Below are 6,000 nucleotides of genomic sequence, written 5' to 3'. Positions count from 1 at the left end.
CAAGCTGTTCCAATAAAATAAAAAAGGAGGAATCGATAGCAGCCACAAATACATGACAATATGTTGGCACTTTGTGACTATAAATAGTGGCAGCTGCCCTCTCTGCTGACAAAGGAAGATTTTTCATTGTACATACAGAGCTATCTAAAGGCTAAATCCTGCCCAGATTGGTGTGGCAATCTCACTGATAGCTAAAGTGTTCTCAGTGAAATACGTCCCGTGGGCCAGCCCGATAACCCAGGGACAACTGGAGATGGAAACAAGCTGCCTACTTTTTCTTCACTTTCAGCCAGAGTGAACACCACAGTGCTGGTGCCAGGAGTGACCACAGCACATGTGGATGCTGGCTAACAGGATGTCCCAAAGGGGAAATGCAGGGAATGATGTTGAAAGCCATTAGTGACTACTTTTGAGCTTTTCCTCTGTCGCTACTGCCATTGTCTTACCAGTCATGACAATTTTAGATATCTCTGTCCATAAATCAGATCTCCTTGGAAGCATACTAGTTTTTTCAAACATTGTCCTTAATGCTGAATGGTGACACAGGTCAGGAACTCTAGGCATGTATCTGAACTTCAGAAAAGCACGTGCTTTCACTGGCTGGTAGTGTCTTCCTCAGCTTCCTAAAATTTAAAATTAATTCTCATCAAATGTTATCTAAGAAGCAGCCTGGGATTGACACATAATAATGCAGAACATATTAAAAAAAATCAGTAGTTAGAATTTCAGAAATAGTTACTGCATATGCATGGTAAATTTAAATTGACAGGAGTATAATTTTCAAATACATGCATATGAAATTTATCTTCAGTACATAATCTGTGCAAGAGCAAATCTTTCCTTCTGACAGCTTGTATCAGGAAACTGCATATGTGTTGGATAACAAACACCCTAGTGCTCTTCAGTCAAAATGCAAGTAAACCATCCTAATTATTGCAGGTTATTTCCTTCATAAACTACTGACAATGATAACTGATAGTGAAACAAATACAACCACCATTACATTACATGAAACAAAAGTTTAACTGATCACTTTGCCGTTTTCCTAAATGATTGATTTTGTCCTGGATTAAGTAAATGTGATAAATCTTTTTTTATTTCACACAATTACCGCTGCTCTGTTCTTTTACCAAAATATTTAAGATATGAAATAGAACATTAGACATATTTTCTCCATAATTTTTTGTTAAAGTGCTGGCACATTATATTGCAAGGCTGTTTCCAGTAATGACTAGAATGTGTTTTCCAATAATATTTTCTTTTTGCAGTTATCACTTGGTTGTCCTTGATGACAATGTTCCTGATCCTTTTTTTGTTTTAGGCTTAGGATTTAAGTGAGTTGTAAGATTGAATCCTAATAGAATCTCAGGACTCACTGTCATGTGTATACACAAACACACACACACACACACATATATATACACACATGTATATATATATATAAAAATGCATTTGATACTGTAAATTTGCTCCTAAGTGTGAGATAAGATCCTACTATTTTTATTATGATGAAACCAAACACTTTCACAGAGAGTATTCATTATAGCATGCTGTGGACACTGAATGTCTTGCATTCACCATAACCTGGGCAATTTGCACACAATGGTGGTTCAAATGTACCATCCAGAGAAACCATGTCTGCTCCACATGCTTTGCTAGATAGCACAGAGCGTCTTTGCCCTTTGCTCAGCCCAAACTGATCTTTGTTTGGCAAAGAACTGGGATCTCAAAGTGTATGAAACTTGGGCTCAGGGAACTACAGATAAGCTACAAGTGTAGCTCTGGTGTCCATACAAAGTCTGTCTGAGCTCCAAAGAAAAACCAGGTGAACGTGGCCAGAGTAGCACATGGTGCATTAATAGACCTGATTCAAGGCAGCATGTAGAGATTCAGGCTTTGTCACAGTGCTAACCATGTTCATACAGCTTTTGGTCAGGTTGGAAGGTGAGCAAAGTGATTTTGATTCTGCCACAGATGTTTACTGCAGACATTAATTACTCTGGCTGGATGTAGGCAATGGCACTGAATGTGCTCAACAATTTCAGAGTCCTCAACACTAAAGGGACTGAACACGTCCCTTTATACTAGAAGTATGTCTACACTGCACATGTCTACATTTGTATGTCCACATTTATGTTTTCCACAAAGAGGAAGAACAGTTCAAAACATGAGGCAGGGAGCCCTTCTCCTCACCAGTGTGCAGCCCTATTATCCTTCCCCTGAGAGATAGTAACTAGAGATATGAAGTGTTGCTAGCTGAAGAGATCACTGCATGTGGCTCTCCCCTTGGTCTTTGCTTACCACCAATTTACTGCTGGAAAAGCCCTCATGAGTATTTCTGTGCAAAGCTCCATCTGATAGCACCACAGAGGACCCAATTCCTTCAGGTAAGATGTGCAGGAGAATACCTGCTCAGAGGATCCCGGCAGGCTTAGGTGGGAAATAGGAGCTGAGCTAACTTTGTGCTGTGAAGACCCAGTTGCATCTGACCAAGTCCAGGAGGCAAATTTCAAGTGCTTGAACATCTGGCATTAAAAATGTTCAGGAGCACCTAGTTAGTGCAGTTTGGAGGAACACAGTACGAGCCTGAGACCCCTGATGTGCCTGCACTGACCTCTGCACCTGTGCTGCAATGTGCCAGATACCTGGCCCCCAAGTGTGCTGGCTTTCATCCAGCCCATGCACATGGTTTTCCTCTCTTTTGTGGGCTCTTTGGTGCATGAGGTGGGGAAGAGACTGCTGGACTATGACCAGGCCTTGCCCTGAGTGGACTTGTAGCACACAAACACAGTCTATGCCTTGCCTTAGCACTGTGTCATGTCTCTGCAGGCTCTTCTAGACATTCAACTAGCAGCTTTTCTACCTTGAGGAAATCACTGGTCTGTGAAATTCTGTTTTGCAGTACTGTTACACACTAGGTAGCTGAGTGGACACACCTATTTCATGCTAAAAATGCTTTTGTGAGGTTTAGTGCAAAAAACTACCCCAAACTCAACGCTTTGTTAAAAGGATGTGGACTTTCCTATAGCAGAACAGATCTTGTGTAGAAAACCTGCTAGCATTCCTAGAGCTGCAGCATGCCAGAAGCAATTGCTTCCAAAGTAATCTGAAATAAGAGGCTGAAACCTACAGATAGAGAAAACTCACCGCAGTCATATCTTTCTTTCTATGAATGTAGCATTTAGTTACATGGACAAATCTGTTACATTTTAAAAGTTATCCCAACCATTCATTGAAATGAGATTTTTGGTTACACTTTAAAGTTTCTTGGCTGATTTTATTTTACACTGCCTTGCAGGTAGAAGTTGAGATTTGATCTTTCTATTAGTTGGTCACTTACATAAAAATTTCTTGTCAATATCTATCAATGAATATAGCAACTATATGTATAAGTCTGTTGTAATTATACACAAGCTTCTCTGACTTCTCTGGCTTGTGCAAATCACCCCATAAATGTGCTGAAAAGGACCTTTTGCCCTCATCTTGCATATGTATTCTCTTTGCCCTAGGATTCAGAGGAGGCACACGGTTTACTAAAGGGTAGATAAGATCCTCTGCGTAAGAATGAAATGCTAAGCCTCCAGAGCAAAATGTAAGTACAGGAGCCAAGCTTATCCAGTTAGAAAACTTTCCTTTTAATGAATGTACTGGTCAGGAATTGGCTTTTGTGAGAATCACTGGAAATGACCGGTTTCAGAGACATTTTTCAAAGTCTTCTTAAAAGGATCACAAAACAGCAGCTCTGTCAAAGTGCGTATATTCTTGAATGTTTGAACTAAAAAGGAAAGAATAAGAAACCCGTGACTCTTGCTGAGCCAGCACTAAATTTAGCGTACGTATTTCAGGTTGAACCAAGTGACATGCAGGCTTTTTGGCATTAAGCAAATCTCCAGCTGAGTTCAGTTTGGAGTGAGGAGGTGAAGACTTCCACTACCGTGGTCTGAATTCATGTAGCTCATTCTAGGTAAGGGCCTGACTTTGACATGTTCATACGTGTGAAGAAATCTCACCAAAGTCCTGCACTGAGGTCACTGAGGTAAAACAAATGGTGCCAGGGGATCACTAGTGTTAAAACAGCTTTGTAAATGATCTCGTCATCAGTGACACCATTCCCCTAACTTTGCATGAACAAGGCTTTGTAATGTCATCTCTGTGTCTCCTGTAATGACGTCTGCTCACACCAGATGTGAGAAATCATCTCAGAAACAGATCACTCAGCAAGCTGCAGCCAAGTGAAAATGATAGCAGAATTTGTTTTAAAAAATCACTACATGTGAACTGCAGTAATCTGTTGTGTTGGTTTTTTGTTTATTCCCAGATTTAAAAGAATCTGTTCTCATTTCGCCTTTTATCTCTTTTATCAGAATAAATAGGAATGGATTCAATGTCATAATGAAAAGACATAGCTCTATAAACAATCAAGGGTGGATTAATGTCTCTCTGGTACACAAATGGCTGTTTGCTACTTACTCCATTTGGCTTTCTGCTGAGAGCATGGGCTTCATGTGAGCTAGTCTAATTGCTACAATTAGCAAAATTAAATGGCTTATTGTGTATTTAGACAATTCTTCCCGTGTCCTGCACTGTTATACTGCAGAAGTAGTAATTGCTGTGTTGGGCTTGTAAATTCACGGACATGTGTTGTGATCATTTCCATCACACACATCTTGTAGGGGCTTAACTTAAACAGGCTTGTTTAGATGGATGCACAGATGCAGTTTACTCTGCTTCCCACCAAGCACAGGAGTAAGAGAGGCAGCAGTAGGACCCCAGGAATCTGCTGAAGTCTTTTCCTTGGCATTGTGCAGGCAGTGCAGGGGGTGCAGAGTAAATCACAGCATCTCAGTCACTGGATCGCACAGCTTCAGGCAGGGAGAGGAGAAAGGGCAGTGGCTTTGGAAGCTGAATTACTGGCAGAGCCAACTAAAACTCAGTACAGTGCCACTTTTAAGGCTCCTTAGGAGTGATATGATCAAATCACAAACACTTCAAAATTGTTTAATTGGTGTTCTAAAAAACCCAACAGTCTAGTTGTGAATATTTGCTGTCCAATAAAAAGTAAATGAACATATTGCATGATTGGGAGTCCCTTTCCAAATAAAGCAGCACTTCTGCTTTTAGTACCACTTACAAATTGCTCTTTTGGGGAGATAATGATGTATTGGCAAGACCATCATATGTTTTAAACTAATACAGATTTAATAGCTATTCACCATATATTAAAAATTAAATCTCCAATAAAATTTTAATTTACCTCCTCTGCTTAAAAGTTTACAAAATCAGGCAGATGAAGCCTAGCATTAAATTTTGGGAGGAAAATTTTCTCCAATTTTATAAAAATTAATTAATAGAAAATTTGTTGATTTGACAATGAAAATATTGAATATATGCCATCAAGACCATATAACCCAAGCAAAGAAACATTGTTCTGTCAAAAGAAGAATATTTAAATTTACATAAACAAAATTGAAAATTAATTTTTTCATTATTAAATACGCATGGAAAGAAAGTATTGCACATATTTGTAAAGAATTTTTAAACAAAAATTATCCTATTACAGAACAAATAGCTTTTAAAAGAAGTCAGAAGTTTTCTCTTACATTTTCTTACATGTTTTCTGAATAAACATGGGTATACATTATCTTTTCTTTATTTAATTAGTGATAGTAGTTGAATTGTCTTTTCTGCAACAGACAAATCCACAAAATTTTAGGACCAAGTCTTTAACCAGATAAGTTAACATTACATCTGCTGGTAAGTTTGTTTGGTTCATTAGAACAATGCTCCCATAAGTCTTACTCCTAACAAATATGATTGCTTTTCTTTACCAGAATGTAAATATGAAAATATGAATTTTTTATTTTCATATATTCTGATATGAAATTTAAAAGGCCTGATGTTTTCATTATTTCAAAAGAAAAAGTTCATTTTTTTACAAGTTCTTTTCTTTTTTTTTCTTTTTTTTTTTTGCTATTGCTGTCTCAGTAGAACTTTGTTGAT

Source organism: Corvus moneduloides, chromosome 1 (assembly GCF_009650955.1).
Source record: "Corvus moneduloides isolate bCorMon1 chromosome 1, bCorMon1.pri, whole genome shotgun sequence".
Classification (NCBI taxonomy): Eukaryota; Metazoa; Chordata; class Aves; order Passeriformes; family Corvidae; genus Corvus; species Corvus moneduloides.
The sequence above is the reverse complement of the archived record's forward strand: the minus strand, read 5'-3'. Positions refer to the sequence as shown.